This window comes from Pyxicephalus adspersus, chromosome 1, assembly GCF_032062135.1.
Source record: "Pyxicephalus adspersus chromosome 1, UCB_Pads_2.0, whole genome shotgun sequence".
Lineage (NCBI taxonomy): Eukaryota > Metazoa > Chordata > Amphibia > Anura > Pyxicephalidae > Pyxicephalus > Pyxicephalus adspersus.
Genome location: NC_092858.1, coordinates 32,918,195 through 32,936,978, shown reverse-complemented (window position 1 = coordinate 32,936,978; position 18,784 = coordinate 32,918,195). Strand labels below are relative to the sequence as shown.

Sequence of the window (18,784 nt, the reverse complement as noted above, 5' to 3'; positions counted from 1 at the left end):
CCCCCCACTTTAGGGGGAAAAAAAGTGCGTCTTATGGTCCGAAAAATACGGTAGTTTATTCTGTTCATATCATATACAGGTAAACAGTAATATAAATATTCATCCTAATATAGATAGCCATCCAATGCTATAGATTATAGTGCTCCAATGAGTCTAAAAGATCGTTTTGTGCAGTAAATGCAAACCCCGTCAAGCAAAAAGGTTCTTTTGTACTCATTGGAGGAATATAATCTATAGCACTGGATGGCCATCTATTTTAGGATGAATATTTATTTTGGTAAATTAAACTATAAAATATTAAACTAACATAATATCACACAAATAACCTAGCAAACCACACCCCAACTTCTCTATTGGCCTGTGGTAGGTAAAGGGAAGAGTCTTTGCCACTTCCTGGTGATAGTCATGAATGATAGTCCATGGACAGTCCACCCCAGGTTCTTGAACACAAGATTGGTTGGCTGAACAGAGAAAAAAATGGCAATCAGATTACTTGATTTCACTATCTAAAGATTCAATCACATAATGCTAGGAACCAATTGCAATGCAATGTATTTTAGGTATACTGGCTACCTGGATTTAGGATTTATTCTAAGCTACCAAACAGCAGAGCATTGGTCAGTGACCTCACTTTTATCTGCTGCAGCTAAGTAATACAGTTTGGTCAAGGAACCAACCTCAGCTAGCTGGTTGGACAAAAAAGGAGAAGGAGCAAACTGATGTCATCTTTGTGCTCTGTTATTTCTGTGAGCTTGATTGCAGAGCTAGATTGACAGCTCCGTGCAAAGAATCCGTGCTCTGACTGGCCTCTGGCCTTTACCCTTTTCTTCCCCACTATTAGTGCCTATTTATTACATAGCTTGAATAAATTATATTTTATTAGATTTTAACTTAAAAGGTCAAAGAGGGTTATTCAGTATTTCTACTGTCTGATAATCTGCTTACATATATCCAATACTAAGTTATCCAGAGAAGGGAACAAAATACTCAACACAGCAAACCTGAACAAACAGCACATTTGTGTCCTAATATATCAATATGGATGAGGTTTTTGGTGGATTTAGCCTTTTACTTAGAACTATCTATAAAAATGGATTTTAATAGGACCACATATGATTCTTATGTTCCTTGCCAATGTTCTCTGTCCTAAACCAATTATCCCCTCTGTGATTTGTTATCCCTCTGATCTGGCGGACATATAATCAGTCCTGGTTACTCTAGGGACTATTGTACAACCTGCCAGGAAAACTGAATGCATTGACAGGTATTGGCTTTTTTTATTCAGCCCTTTTCATAAATGAAACATTTCATATTATATCAGGAAGGAACAAAACATATAGGGGCTCATGTGTTTTAGCAAGAAACTAATGCAGAATTGTTAATTAATTTATTTGTAAAACATTAGCCATCTGGCAGAACCACAAGGTTCTTGGAAATTCCTACTTGCCTAAGCAGCCACTTATAATTCTGACAGGACCCAAAGCACTAAAGAACTCAGAATGACTCCACTACTCAGTGCCAAAAAGACTGACAGAACTGAATAGAGTTCAAGCTTTATGTTCCATATTCTTTTCTATTTTAGAATAAATATATATATGAAATAATCTTCTAAATCAGTAACCAAATTTAGCATCCGAGAAAAAAAAAACAGCTGGAAAGCAAAAACTTCAACAGGATATTTGCTATAAATCATGGACAAATGGACAACCCTTTTCTTCAGGCACATTAATGGTTCCCTACCAGGGTTCCCTAGAACCCTGAAGGTTCTTCCAGAGGTTGCTAGGGGTTCCTTGGACAAAAAGCATTCTGTGCCTCTCAGGTCAGTTTAACTGACACCAATGATATATTTGAATATCAGTAACGTTGACATTCTTCCTACTGGCCAGCAATAAAAGAGGCATTCCTCCCACTGACTGCCACACTAATATACTGTCAGCTGTGGATATAGTAATTGTAAAAAGGGTTCCCTGAAGACCTGAAAGTTATTTAAAGGGCTATCCCTCAAAAGGTCTAGAAAGGCCACTTTAGGGTAATCATGAACCTTAAATTAATCCCCAAGTTAATGCACCTAACAACTGTGTTAACTATAAAGTTAAGTGTGACCACAGGGCTGCAGGAAAGTTAAATCCTTTTGCCTCTGAAAGATTTCTTCTCTTGCTGGCATCATCCTATGAGTAGTGTTTTAGTATCAAACCTAGGACCTCTTGTGACTCCTTAATAGCTGATAGAACCACTAATAAATGGGATAGACCATTAAGTCTAAAAAAGCCTTGGGTACTTTACTTGTGACGTAGTCAGGCTGCATAGGAAACCTTAAAAAGGTGTATATGCTTCATACATAAAAGCTACCATGTGTTGGCAGAACACTGGAGAGATGGACCATTGCTCTGACACTGCTCACAGTGATCTGGGTTTCCAGTGCTGTGACCCTTCCCCCTGCACAATGTTCTAACCAACACCCTTACTAAGGAATTGGGGCAATGTGTTGGACGACTGTAAAAATGATACCATACTTTAAAAACCTAAACAGGAGTAACGTATCTATTGAAAAACTGTGAACAAATAACTTAAAATGAATACCAAAAATGCAGAAACACACTCCAACAAAATACAAATGTAGAAGAAGGGTAGGATATTATTTATCATCCGTCCATCATATGTCTCCACCACCCATGCCAATTTTTGATCTCAAAGTTTATGTACACTAATTAATAAACATGACATTTTACAATAAATTATGGCAAAAATGAAAGCAAAATGGTAAAATGACAAACTTAAAACTCTTCCCAAAAGTGAACCCCCAACCACGTTTCTATAAAGAGAAGAAAAGAGAATAACACGTTAAAAATAACTAACCAAAACCAGGAGAACACTGATATTGTATGCTCTATAAATAACTCCCAATAGACTTAGCCCATAAAAATTCCAAATCCAGGGATGGAATTATTTCTAACTATGTAGAGCTGGCAATTATTTGTGCAATAAAAAAAATTTTTCAAAGCCCAGTATCAAAGACTTGTTTAGTTACACAACTAACTGATGGTTCTCAGCAGGGCTCCAACAGGAAAAGATAAGTAGAGGAATACTCTGCAGTTTTCCAAACAGGAAGTCATTCACAGACACAGAATCAGATTCTGATAGGAAGTTGTTAATTGGATGGCACTCATGTAGGAGTAAAAGGAAGCCATTCATTATTAGTTCAATACATATATAATAATGTTTGATGTCGATAAGAAGAATTGTTATTTTTGGAGTATAAACATGATGTTGATGGCAGAAGTGTAATATTACAGCCTCAACAAATGATGGATGGGGTATATTTAATAATAGGTGACATTTCCTCAAGAAGTCCATTTCAATGTTATTTTTGCATAGTTTTAAACCTATCAATTTTTGACACTTCTATCCTAATTGTTATGAAGCATAAAAAATGGGTCTCTCAAAAACAAAAATGTTCTCATTCTGCTGACAGGAGTGTTTATCGTTTAATTATATTTTTTTTCTCTTGTAAATGTTTTACTTCCTACAGTTCAATCAATATTATGCTGACATATATCATAAGATGATAGTAATTTTACATAAAAGTAAATCATTTCTTTTTTGTTCTGGGGTATTGGGTTTGTAAAAACAATACTACATCACAGTCTGACCCCCAGTGGGTAGAAGTACACTTTAAAACTTTGTTTTTCCAACTTTTCAAGGATGTTCTTTTGTCAAAACCGATCACAAACCATTACAACAGTAATATAATAAAAACTAATGGCACATATCCACTTCAGTTGGTTGTAGATCGATTCCTGTTATGGATTTATAGTAACTTGGGAGAGAATATTTTGGGGGGAGAATATTTTGGCCCTCTGATATCTTTATATTATCTACTTTGGCATCTTGGTCGACATTTGATAATAAGCTTGGTGCAGATTTGAATAAAAACAAAAAAATATGATTTGTTTCCAAGTGCTTGGAAGAATTATGGGAAAGCAAGAAACTCAGAAGTCCAAACAAAAACAAATCCAGAAATAAGTTCTAGGAGGTAATGTTCTCAGTGACTGGAAGACAATGTTTCAGTGTACTGTGTTTACCACACACTGTTATTACCAGCAATTTGTGGCAATGTAACGAGCACTCTGGGTATAGAAATGGTGTCACTGCTACATTGGGAAATGATAAGGTTTAAAATGATTTATTATTGGAGGTGGTGTTTCCAGTATGGATCAATCCTTACAGTAAAAGTGCAGCTTTGTTAGGATAACAAAAAAAACCTTCAAGTCAACTATATAAACCTCAAGGGAGTCTGGATTTATTATGGACACAGTATAAGTTCTTAAGAAACATAGGAGGCTTTTCCCTTAATTTTAGGCATCACATTTTTCTCCACCTTCAGTAAAAAGCTTATGTAAACCTGCATACATGTAAACCTGTATACAAACATATACAAAACATGTACATTACAACACGATTCTATGGCAGGTTAGGACAGTTCATAAATCAGAAGAGCGTTATATTGAGCATAAACTATTGTGTGTCTATAGGCTCCAGTTGTGAACATCTGCCCCTGAATACAATCATTTCTATCAGTTTACAACACAACCTTACCTGCATCTGTTCCTTAGATTAAAATACACCTTCAAGTAATTTAGAATCAACTTTTTACAAGGTGTTTCAAGTCCTGCTCATATTATATTATTTTCACATAATGCATCCCAGGGTGCTTTATAGATACACATCACTTTGTTCAAGTGTCTTTACTACATCATCCCAGTGCAACAAAAGGTGATGCCATAGAAACATATAATGCATAAAATATGACTTATGCAGAAAAAATTACCAAAATATAATCTTCTAAATTGTCTTTCATAGGGCCTGACCTTTTTTATTAAAGCTTTCTAAGGCTGGAGAGAATACACTTTCATCAGTAGAGCTGATCCAGCAAACCTGGAATTGATTTCCTTAAATTCATTTGCTATTTGTTAGCAAATGTTTGGGATCCTGGATCAGATCCATTCCAGGTTTGCTGGATTACCCAGCTTCACTGAAGAAAATCTTCTCCAGCCTTGGAGAGCTTTAATAAATCAGGCCCATTGACTATCTAACAGCTGTCGTCTTAGGTAAGTGCAGGATCATGACCCAGACCTTTTCCTACTTTCGTTAAGAGTGTTAGAACATGCCAGCATTGTCAGTGAAGGTGCCCATAAGCTTTTATTGTATCTACAATAAGTATTACAATGTACAAATAACTCATAGCCACTAGTATCTTACATTTCAAATTTAAGTGCTCTTTAAAGCCTACAGATTATTTCTTATTTGTGCCCCCAATGTGACCAAAAATACAGACAACATCAAAGGTTGGCATTTGCAAAGTGGTCTTTGGTCCTGACTGGAGGAAGGAGAAGAGATATTTTTGTCTTCATTAACAAACAATTGGCTGTAAACCCCCAGGTGGTCTGAGAAGATATGTGAACAGATTGACCTCAATGGATCAATAAAACAAGACACCAGAAGGTTTTCGGGCACAATAGCTTCCTGGTTCCAGTAATTTGCAGAGCTTTGCATTTATACGGATTAAGAAATGAGCCTTATGTTCACACTAATGAACTTTCTACATGTATGGTTAATATTGAATTCTATGAGTTTCATGTGTCAGTATGAAATGACCAAATATAAATAATATTAAATATTCTATAATGAGCCATGCAAACAAATCATGGACTGCAGCAATTTACCAACACTGAACTGTAACAAGTGGCTTTTGGAATCTTGATCAGAAAGGTCTGAAAAGTCCTTTTCTTTTTGACCACCACAACCAGATGCCTTTCTTATTGTCCCTGAATAATTAAAACTCTCCATGGCTAGAAAGGTTTTACTTTCATCAGTGAAGCTGGGTGATCCACCACACCTGAAATAGATTTCTTTATTGCTAGCAAATGTTTTGACTCCTGGACCAGATCCATTCCAAGTTTCCTGGATCACCCAGCTTCACTGATCAAAGTGTATCCTGTCCAACCTTAGAGAGCTTTAATAAATCAGGCCCTAATGCAGCGTAGGATGATATAAGGAATAACCTGAATAATTTGTTATAGATGGCCTGAACAAAATCTTTCTGTATGCATCGTTGGGTAGTTTCAGTTCTCTCTTTATATATGTTTAGTTATTGAGAAAGGAGAACAAACACATATTATGAAAAATGTACATTGTTTTAAACATGCACTGCACTTCAATATTTGTATTGAATAATAACAATAGATATTGCAGCTCATCATACCAAATACCCTGTTTTTTAACTCAAACTGGCCTATTCAATCAGGCAATGCAAAGCACAAATCACTAAGATCAAATTGTAATAAAAGAGACAACATCATAATTCCTAATTTTACTGTTAAAAGGATTCATCCAATTTGGCTGCCATGTTTGACTGCACCTTGTGTACAGCTGGATTCTGTAAAGAAGCTGTATTCCGCTGTATTGGGTTTTAGTTCATCTCAAGACTTTTGAATAGAAAATTCTAAACTTTGCTAACAATCGGATTTGTTTGCTCAACTTATAAACTGTTTTCATTAAAATTTTGTATGCTTCTGATTATATAAGTATGGTAAAAAAAGACTATAAAAGCAGAGCAGACTTTTTAACTAGCTTGGTCATTCAGTTTGCCAAAAGCCTCAAGTATTATAGACTGTAAAAAAAAATAAGTGAAATTTCATATGACTAGAAATGCTGCATTATGGTAGGGGATCTTTAAAAGTCTGGTTGTACTCTTTAGGTCTTAAAAAATGTGCCTGTAAAATTGTTGATTAACTAGCGATATTTATGGCAACTGGCTGCAGGCATCAGGAAGGGATTTTCCGCTTACTATGAATACAGACTTCTTTTCCTGAAAGTCACTTTGTGAAGGTGGGAATTACAAGAATAATGAGTATAGGAGGGAACAGAAATAGTCCCATGGATTAGGAGAGTAGCATTCCCCTCCCCTGTCCTTATTCCCAGATGTCGGTTGTATGATAAGACAGAACTTGTCCCACGATATAACAAGAATGTGCTGTGATCGTCCAGCAGCTGGACAGAGGGAGGAGAGGATGGGGTGAAATGGAGAAGAGGAAGAATGTAACAGAGAAGGAAGTAGAATCAGAGGTCATTATAACTAGCTCATACCAGAGATGTCAACTTAATCACAGAGAATGAGCAATCGCGATGGCACAATAGCGCCTTATCAATCAAGCTTCCTGGAATAAAAACTCGGTTTCCTAAAGCAACCAATCAAACTCCATTTTGCACTTGAAATTGACAGCTTAAGAATAACCTTTTGAATTCCTTTGGTTTCCCTAGGACAGATAATAATTATATTCAAGTAAAAAAAGAAATCTCCATTCATGTAAAAGTATAGCTACAACAAAAATAACTTCTTAGAACATTATTTGCTTGGAGGAGGGTTAGAGTTGCATCACACTGTACAAATTTCAAAGGATGTTCATTTTATGTATCCTACTTTTTTTTTAAATCCAAAGTTCTTTATATTATTTTTATATACCATATATACTATGCAAGTATAAACCAAGATCTAATAACAAAAAAATGGAAAAACAATCTCAGTATATATTTGGGTCACACCATGGCACTGTGTCCATATGTAAAATGCATAATAAATCATTTGATACATTGCCCCTGATTTATGAAAGCTCTCCAAGGTTGGAGAGGATACACTTTCATAAGCTGAAGCTGGGTGATCCAGCAAACCTGAAATGGTTTTCTTAAGTCATTTGCTATTTGTTAGCAAATGTTTTGAATCCTGGACCAGATCCATTCCAGGTTTGCTGGATCACCCAGCTTCACTGATGAAAGTGTATCCTCTCCAGCCTTAGAGAGCTTTATTAAATTAGACCCATTAATAGATTTTGTTACACACTTTACATTTCACCAATGGCCAACAATATTGCACAATGGATCACTTAGGAGCAAGTGATCCATCATAATCAACTCAAGTACAAAATACTTTATATAAAGGAATATATAATATTAATACAGTAACAAGATATTGGTACCTGCAATAAATAAACTGTGACATTTTATTCAATGCTATTGTGGTTTAATCTATCTATTGAGAAAACCCCAACTATATGGTGCCATATATATATATATATATATATATATATATATATATATATAAATATACACACACCAAGGTTTTAGTTAAGCATGCCTTTCATTTTCATGCAAAGTTGGGCTTCAACAAATGAAAAAAAATCCTCATGAGCACTCTTTTCTTTTTAAATGTGGCCCCATCCTAGGGTGTTATGTATCTCAAACAGTGTATCTGCTTTCACGCCGCAGGAGACTGGAGCGTGAATTTTATTTTGTTGGATGTTTATATCTTTTAATGTTCTTGTTTTAATAACTGCAAACAGTCGTAACAGTCTTGTGGTGACCAAAAACTCAGATAAACAATTTATGATCATCCCCTTGTAAAACAAAGCTCATACAGAAGGCACTGAGACATTTTATATGGGATGAACTTGCTGCAGATGTTTGCGTCATGTTTAGTGAAGCTCCTCATAGATTTATGAACCATGACTTTTGGGAACATTGACTCAGTGCAGATGGGCACAAATCCAACAGGATGGGGAGGCATCTTGACTACAGAAAAAGTACAGAGAATAAAAATAAAATTCATCATGTACTGATAAACATCAACAGAAAAGCACAGTAATAAACATATATGGCACACAGCGGTATAGCTAATTTTTTTCAGGCCCTTAATGACAAACAGGAACCAAAGCTCCACATCATCTCTTTATTAAAGGGGAATGTTTGATTACACAATATTCTTTTCCAACAAAACATTGCTGCCAGAGCTACCATTTTGTAATATACACATTGTTAATTAAAGAAAGCTGAAAGGAGATAAACAATGAAGTACACATCCAGGATCAATCTGGTATTGTCATATGTAGCTATGGAACCTGACCTGGCCAACTTTTCTTCCACTTGCCTCCAGCAGAACAAGATGAATAAACCTTTAATAATAAAGCTATTTTTTACCACTATTATTACCATAACCACGTGTTAATAAGTTGATATGAAAACACTTGGGGGGGGTCACTTATAAAGGGTTGATCTTCTCTGCAGGTACACACACAGTAATACAAACCAGATGGATACAATACCCCTTCACTTCTCTATCCAGTATTTAAAAAAAAAAACCTCAGAAACCCCAACCATCAAAATAAAGTAAGCCCTTTGGTGGTATTAATTTTATAACAGCATTTCTGTTGTCACATTGAAAGGGAAGGACAAGAATTGAACCACCCAGAACCATTGCCTGTCTCGCAGCTTCTATTTTTGCTATCCCTCCTGTCACAAAGCAAAATAATTGGGATTAGGCTATGATGGAAGCCATGCCCTAAATCGATGAAGAGAAATTATGCTACACAGGTTGTCACTCAAGTCTTGGAACTTATAATGGAACATGGCTGCTTCAACTAGAGCCTTCTAGCCAAATGGGCAGCATGGTTGGCTCAGTGGTTAGCACTATGGGCTTTGCAGTCCTAGATCGCAGGTTTGAATCCCGGCCAGGACACTATGTGCAAGAATAATAAAAGTGCTAAATAAAATTACTTCACAGCATAAGCTAAAAATCACAAACCTCCACAGATTTAACAATAACTGGACCTGGCACTCTCCTCAATACTCCTGTTTTCATGTGAGTTAGGCCATGCAGTGGCCGATCTATGATAAAGAGACCGGTCCATTTTGAACAGAAGGAATGTCTGATCTGAGGTCTGTGAAAAATCATATAGTCCAATGAGCAGAGAAATGACCCCATAAATGCCTTCATTGTCCAATCTGCCGTTTGATTGATGATTTTACACAAATGTTCCTGATCTCAGTCTTCTCCTGACATTTGAGTTGGAGGTTTAGCTTTAATACCGGTTTCACACCAGTAACCTTTGTAGAGTAAAGCAGTTCCTATAGATGTATTGCAAACTACTCCCCTGCTACTTTATTTCAGGTTTAAAGGACAACAATTGTGAAATTTCTGAAATTGTGAAAGTTGCTTTGCATCGAATATACATAGGTAAGGAAGACATAAAAAGTTTAGAATTTTCCATATTCAGTTTAAAATTGTACATATTTCCAGTCTTTAGTCTACATATATGTGCCTGAATAGTGGAAGTGACATCTTGTCATGTGGAGGGATGTGCAAACTCAATCAAATAGTTTAATCCTGGCTTTTTGTCTTGACCCCCCCCCCCCCCCCCACACACACAAAAAAAAACACACATTAATGGGGGTCCCTTGTTCTGTCTCATTGTTCCATGCTCCATTGTTCCATGCAATAACTTCCTTTTCTCCATAAACACTGAGTGTAGAAGTTTACAGCCCTCAGAGATAGCAGAGAATAATATAACATATTGGAGCACAGCATAGGCAGGCAGCACAGCATGTTTTCTGTTGGCAAGCTTTCTGGAAGGATGAACAGGTCATTTTTAAACAGATATAAAAAAATTAATATAATATTTACTTGACCAAACAGAACCAAGTACGAGTTGTTTTAGGGTGTACATATCCTTTAAGATGACATCAGCAGTGAGACATAAAAACACACCACAAATACATACAACACAAGACATTCCCAGATTTCAGACTACACATAAAAGTCCTCTGTATGTCTATAAATCCCTAATGGAAACAATCAACATGTGAATCATCACAGCTGTATACAATAAACAAAATTTACAAGCATAGAGAATGAAAACAGGTAATAATTATTATAAAAATAAGAATATTACTTATTCTAATGGCATGCTGTCTGTCAGAAGTTGTTTTTTATCTATAAACAGAGATTACAGAGTAAGCAGCCCTTTACTGACAACACACAATACACACCTTCAAATGCTGATTGCAGCAAAAGTCCAGATTTTATCACACACAACAACATCCTTTCATGAGTTCCTTTAATTATTTCCTTCTAGATTTTCCTTGCGCTCCCCTTGACATTTTCCTTCCCACGTTCTCTTCGTACTCCCTGTCCTACAGGCTTTCTCGTCATCGTCAGCCTCTGATTCTGGCACTCAACTGAATCCCGTGCTGTGTTTTAACATCAGATAATAGTGTGTCTGTGCTGGGTCCCCACGCTCCAATCGGAGGAAGGGGGGTAATTAAATATCTGGAGAGGGTCACTGGCCTGCCGTTCTACACCTCCTACTCTTCATTTTTATATTAAGTTTTCACATAGTACAACACTCCCATGCAGCACTTTGGTTGGGTTCCAATAGTCACAAAACATCAGCTGCAATGAATGTCCTACATAGGAATGCACCTGTGATTTATCATCAATATGCCGAAATTCTGGTCTATGTCTAGAAACATAGCTGATCAGTGGGAACCAAAGGAAATGGCTCATATTTGAGAGTATGGAAGGCAGGAGAGTACAGCAGAGTCCTGCTGTGAGGACAAATTACTCAACAAGACAAAAATGTGATAATTCTCTGAAGATTTTCAATAGCAGAGCTGCTCTAAAGACATTGAAAGCAAACTCCTGACACAACATTTCCTTTTAAATATATTTATCAGTGGATACAAATAGATATGACACTACCTTGTGTGTCCCAAATACATTTGCAAACCGAGATAATTCGATTTTGCCCTCCTATTCACCCCCATATTCAGGACATTTCCAGGTCCTGTCAATTTCACCTACACAACATCTCCAAAATCTGCCCCTACCTGTCCCCAGAGGTCACCAAACTCCTTGTACACGCTCTTATCATCTCTCGTCTGGACTACTGTAACATCCTTCTCTCTGGTATTCCACTAACCCGACTCTCTCCTCTACAATCTATCATGAATGCTGCAGCCAGACTCATCCATCCTTCGCTCCGCTCCTCTTCTGCTGCATCTCTTTGTAGTTCTGTACACTGGCTTCCATTTAACCTTAGAATCAAATTCAAGCTCCTGTGCTTTGCCTTCAAATCCTTCCACAGCTCTTGTCCTACTGACCTTTTTGACCTGGTAAAAAAAATACCCCCTAGCTGCTCTCTTTACTCCTCCAATGACCTACTAATGACTTCTTCACTCATAACCTCATCACACGTACGGCTCCAAGACTTTTTAAGGCTGCTCCGACTTTCTGGAATGGTCTTCCTCGTCCTATTCGGCTTTCTCCGACTTTCTGCTCATGTAAAAGAGAACTCAAAACTCATCTTTTCAAACTTGCCTACTAATCTTCTTATGTCTCCTAAACCCTCACTACTTCACTTTATTTCATATTTCCCCTCATATTTATTGTTGTGTAATACGTCCCCCACCTCCTAGATTGTAAGCCCTTCTGGGAAGGATCCTCTCCTCCTGCTGTGTCACTGTCTATATCTGTCTGTGATTTAACAACCTCTATTTAATGTACAGAGCTGCATAATATGTTGGCGCTATATAAATCCTGTTTACTAATAATAATAATATTAATAATAATAAATGTCACACTGGTGGCATTATCACTGATGCACATAGCTTGTTCAGAGAACTTGTTGAAGAAATTCAGCAAAATCTCCCAGTACATACTGACTGAAGAACACTTTGGAGGGCAGATACATGACCAATCACCCTGCACAAACAGGTATAGCAACAGTGACTGGTCTTTATTACAAAAAAATTGTACAGAAGCAAAAGGAGCATCAAGATCCAGCTGTTTTTTCCAACCTGTGAACTTACAATTTTTTCCAACCAGTTTTGTGAACCAGGCACCCCAGAGCACAGTCAGACCCTTCTACAACAGGGGAAAAACACATGCACTGCCTTCTAAATGGACAGAACAGGGTAAAGTCTATGCCTGTCCAGATTTAGGACCACCAACACCTGCTCGGTCTTCATCACGGCCTCAAGAAGACTGATGGAAGGAGCATGGGAATATGGAATACAATGGAACAGAGCAATGTGGAATGGAGTAGCTTCTTAGCATGTTTGTGTGACATGTTGAGAAGCAGAAAGAATGAGCAGAGCAGACATTTATTTTTAAATTCCCCATCAGCCATTAGTGAAGCCATGGAGGCTACATAGAGGATAGATATATGAACAGGTGGTGGCTAAAAGAGGCTGGAGGAAATCAGTAGCAATGGGATGTAAAAAAAGAAACGTCAGTGAGCTAAATCAATAAAAAAGCACAAAGACCATCAGTGATGGTCAACGGCATCTCATACCAAGCAAAAAGTTCATAATATTATAATTGGGGCACTCAAGAGCCGACTCTGTACTGGATGCTGCACTTCACCATTGCTTGCTTTGTACAGCTGCCAAAAGTTCAGTCTAGAATTTATTAGTGCAGGTTACATCTCTGGAATCAAAATATTTCAAAACATGATCAATCCTACTATTATGAATTTATTTTCTCAAAAGAGGGAACAATGACAACAAATGATTGTGGACAGTTAGAAAGATCATAGCTGCTGGTACTGAACACCTGATTTGTCAGATCTAGATTTAAGTTTCCAAACTTTGGTTGTAAAAAGATACATTTGCCATGCAGCCATTTAGCAGGCTCAGGCTTTTTCTATGAGGGCTTAAAGAGGATTATGTACAGGAAGTCTGCTGCCTATAGAAAATACACACCCCACATATTCACACAGAATCACAGCATTTCACTGTTCCCATAAACCCCGGAAAATGTTTCACATATGAATGTTAATATTGTCTGTTCCCTTTTTACGTCAAGTTATCTTTTCAGACTTATTTTATGTCACAGAATTTAAATTGAACATATAGCCAAATCCTTTACTGGGGGATAAAGCGAAATATAGATAAAAGCTGTCAACTTTTTTTTTCTTTTTTATGTGTCACCTTTTGTCTTCGTCACTATTATCACAGACAAAGAAAGTCACCTATGAGTTGTCACCAATATAAAGTAATCAAAATAAGTTTGCTGTTTATGCATAGATTTTAACTCATTTCCTGTTGTATCTCCAGAACTGGAAGGTAAGGAAAATTAAACTTTAAACCCTTTTATATTCCAGCAAAGACCAAATAGTTTTCACCATACATACACATTAAAGCAACCTATAGCCCTCTTATGTCTATGTGTACCCCCCAGATCATTAGCAAATAAAGGATGGAATAATGGAATAAACTCCAAATAAAATTACCTTCCACGTCATTTGCTTTTTCCTCAATTACCATGTTTACACAGAAATAGTTTTTTAATTAAGTTGAAACGGTCTTTATTCAAGGTAAAACAGAGATGAAACATTATTACATGAAGCAAATAGGTCTTGTTCAGGGTTACTAGACAATAAAGGAGCCATGGCAGAAGACGGGGATGACTACTGGTCTCTTCCCACCTATGGGATGACTACTGGTCTCTTCCCACCTATGGAAAGTAATAAGGACCCAAATAACTTACAATGTTGTCCATGCCTTTACTGGTTGATGTGCATGGGAATATAGAAAGTGAACATCCAGAAATATTTATGTATTGCTGCTTGTCCTCTAAAAATAAATAGGCCACTAAAAAAAGGATAAAGTGCTTCTGTGTATGTCCTCCTTCTGTTATAGTGCAATACTTTAGGCTGTGATAGATTATTGCCAGCCCTGGGAAATGTCTTGTATGAGATGGACGTTTTTTCTGCAAATTTATAGCCATTTCAAGGAAATCCCCAGGAGGTAGTTAGTACTAAAAAAGCAGGAACCTAAAGCATCACTCTGGCTTTGCCTGCTTTTCCTTCCTGTATTTTCCCAGCAGTGTTTTCTTTAGGGTTTAGTTTTAAGGGTTACATGGAGGTTAAAGAAGACCTGAGTTTGGTAAAGCACAGCTGTCAGAGAACAGCACGCAAAACTCTGATATCTCTGCGATTGCAGGACACTGCATTGGTATGCCAATATTCTCCCAACTTTCCTGGCTGGCCACCTTCCCCTTTCCCAAATCTCTTCACTTCCTAATTGCTGTTTATTTCCCCATTGTCTTCTCTTATCTATCAGAGGTGTTCTTCATTGTTTCTAACTACAGAGGTGAAATGTATATTCTGGGGGGCCTGGAGAACCTGGCTGTTATTTCCCAGTGATGACTAAACATGTGTTGAATTTTTTCCTCCTGGGGGAAGTTTGCTCTATGGCTTTCTATTGCAGCTGCACAATGTGACCCAGTTCTGTGCAAACTGCGGGGAGCAGTGATCTGGGAACACAGCTGTGCAACATGAGAGCGCAGGTTCCAGGACACTCATTCATCTTACTATTACATGAGCGATCCCAGCAGGCTCTATTTGGCAGCTAGAAACATGAGGAGATGATAATGAATTTCAGCAGGTTGATACTACTGAAATTAAAACGGGAAACAATGTTTCTGTACAAGTGGCTTGTAAATCATCATCCCCAAATACGGCACAGTGAAGGTAACAAGAGAGCTAACGGACTTTGCACAAACTCCTATTACACCAGAGGAACCTTTTTGTAGAGATTTGTATCACTGAACAATGACCTATGTCCAGTGGCATTTAGGTGGAAGAGGTGGTAACATGGTGGTGGTGATGGTGCTTAGAGGGATGCTTACAGGGGTGATGGTGCTTAGTTGTCCTTGCACAACTGCACACATATATATCCTTACCTGTCTGGAGCTAGAGCTATTCTCTGCAGTTGTTTTTTATAAACGTATAAAGAGTGTCCTGCTACAACAGCCTCTACAGTAAGTGACTGACAAGATGCCTATAGATTCCAGGGCTGCACAATTACAGATAGGGGTGGCATTTATGCATTAGGACTTGGTCTATAAACATTCTGCCTTTGCTCCTACTACGGTCTCTCATTACCCTTCTTTCCACATTGCCTTAATCAGCACTTGCATTACAGATAGGACTGGCTTTGCTAATTCACCCATGCACCTATAATCAGGGTCAATCTAGAATTATTCTGTATACAGGACTAATAATGTTTTATCCTATTATTTTTTTTTAAACCGCCCACATCTTCAGTGTGATCAGTAGCCAAGTGCAATGCACCACTTTTTTAGAAACCCGTGTCCATGCATAGAATCCATTAAAGAGGTCATTACCTGTCTAGAGCAAAGAAATGACTTAGGTCCAGGTCATATAAATGACGCATCAATTGGCCTACAATAAATATAACTAATATGTTGTTTTTATAATGGATTATGCATGTATATTGTCATTTTCAGAATAAGTCTAGGAATAATGTCATTTCTAAAAAGTGTTTGTGATATATATTTTTAATATAATATAATAATACTTTCTAAAATTGATGTTTTAACTTTTTTTTTTTGGTTGTGTTGCATCAAAAAGCTCTGTTTTGGTGCCATATTATTTTTAACAGTATTTATATAAAGTCAATAGTCATGTCACTAGCTGTCCCTCAAAGGGGCTCACAATCTAGTGTCTCTACCATAGTCATATAGGGTCAATTTTTAGGGGAAAGCTAAACAACCTAACTGCATTTTTTTGGATGTGGGAGGAAACCCACGCAAGCATGGGGAGAACATACAAACTCCATGCAGATAGTGTCCTGGGTGAGATTGGAACCTGGGACCCAGCGCTGCAAAGGCCAGAGTGCTAAGCTCTGAGCCACTATACTACCCATATTTTGCTATATATTGATATTGTCTCAGACACGTAACAATCCATAAGCACCATGGTCATAAATGAAAATATATTTAAAAAAAAAAAGGAATCTTAAAAACAGCAAGGAAGTCTTCTCGGTCAGTCCCTGCATATTGTATTCTACAGACCACGATGGCATCACATTTTTATAAAGAAAAGATGGCTACAAGTTAAAAGGTTTAGTCCTGGCACTTTTTATAGCCTTTTTTTTACCATTAGGTGTTTTTAGAAAATAAAGCTGCGTACACACGGCAAATTTTTCTCGCCCGATAATCGGTATCGGCCAATTATCGGGCGAAAATCTGCCGTGTGTACAGTCGGTCGTCGTCCATCGTCCGACGACCGTCCTGGCGGATCCATGGACGATGGACGACGACCGATCCTAATGAAAGGGAAGGGGAGAGCGCGCAGCAGGGTGCCGCTCCGTCGCTCTCCCCCTCCCCTCTCCATAGAGCATGAACGGTGCTGTATGTACAGCATCGTTCATGCATCGTGCAGTCTTTTCTCGTTGGAAAGGATCGTGAAAGATCCTTTCCAACGAGAAAAATTGCAGGTGTGTACGCAGCTTAAGTCAGTACCTCCAGAGATCATGTAAAAAGTGAAACCACTTCCACATCCTTATCTTTCTCTACCATGGAGAGAATCACCAACATCTGTGCAGATAGCACCGGCCTCACAGAGATCTAGGTGTATATCCTTCCAAGACAATACGAAAAGAATGATATCTTAATAATTAGCCTATTTTTCCTGCTTAGTGACGTAGATAAGCTGCATGTCAACAAGATCAATGTTTTCTTTTCTCCTGGAAACGGATGTAATACTTTACTGTGAACATCTGTGTATATCTAAAGTTAAAGAGAAACATTTCTGCTCAGCTGCCAAAGTAGGAGGAAGCTGTGTAATGCATAGCTTAGCTACATCAGTTCTCATTCTGAATGTATTACTAGGTAACTAAAAATTAAGATTGCTAATAAATGTAAAGGTGAGGTGGTAGTATCAACAAGTTTTCTGACCCATATAGCCCCTCTGACACACAAATGTATACAGAATGTCATTGAACACTTCATTTGTCAGTCTTTCGGCACTGCTCTGCTATGCCATAGTGGAGTTACAATTCTCATCATCTCTGACATTTTACAAGACATGATTTACTTTTGTTTAGTCTTGGAAAGATGAATCCTGACCCCTTTCCCACCTAGATGAACTCAAACTACTGAAATGTGCTGTTAACACTGCTGCAAAACATTGCACCTCTATGGCAAAGATATGGAGCAAACGTAGCAACAGTAGCTGCTACATGAGATAGCAAAAGGTTTATGGACACCTGACCACCAATCCTATGATAAGCTATAACTTTGACAATCATGCTTTTTTAATCAACAGTTTGGGGAAGATCCTTCTCTGTTCTAACATGATTGTGCCCTGTGCACAGAACCAGCTCCATAAAACATGGTTTGATGAATTTGGTGTGCTGGAATTTAAATGGACTGCACAGAGCCCTGACCTCAGCCACACTAAATACCTTTGGGATGAACTGAAATGCAGATGCATGCCTGGTCTTCACATCCTTCATCAGATGTTCCTGATCCCACAAATGCTTGTTTGGGCACAAATTTCCAGGGAAAAACTTCTATTTAATGTCCTTACTCCTTAGGAAAAGAGCGGCAATAGTAGTGGTGGGTGGCTCCAAAATAATGCCCATGGGGTTGGAATGGACTGCACAACAACTTTAAACAGTGTGATAGCCAGGCATCAACAACTCCAATTATCATAAATCTGCCACAATGTAAACTCCCTGGGCCCTAGTGTGGGTCTTTTGCCGGGTCTAAACACTCTCTACCTCCATTGCATACAACAAATCCTGTCTGCCTCCCAAAAGAAAACCTGTACACATTAGCTACCTTACCCCTCTAAAAAAGAGAGTACACAGAAAAGTCATACAATCTCAGAACGGAAGAGATTCACCTAATGTTATAATTACATTAAAGGTATGTCAAGACTTTGGAGTTTTATTTGACTCGGACTATGAGGGTCAGATCCACCCCACCAACCATAGTTCTATTTGAACCTAGCTTTTGGTGTCCTCACTATTTCTGCAGTATTCTCCACAATTTCCACAATACAACAGCCATGCCAGTCGTGCAGATATTGTAACACAAGCAAAGGAATCTAGCCAGCAGAGTACCTGGAATAGTAATGTA

General features: G+C 37.8%; 1 protein-coding gene across 2 annotated transcripts in view; it reads right to left on the bottom strand.

The window, feature by feature from the left end:
* Positions 1-18,784, bottom strand: part of TNS2 (tensin 2) — a 102,816-nt gene that overhangs the window by 66,030 nt on the left and 18,002 nt on the right. The window contains exon 1 of one of the 2 annotated variants that reach the window (XM_072405689.1): positions 10,879-11,076. The exons of the other annotated variant lie outside the window; for it this stretch is intronic. The gene's annotated coding sequence lies outside the window, so the exon portion shown is untranslated. Of the gene's footprint in view, positions 1-10,878; positions 11,077-18,784 lie in introns of those variants that run through there. 2 annotated transcript variants of the gene reach the window in all.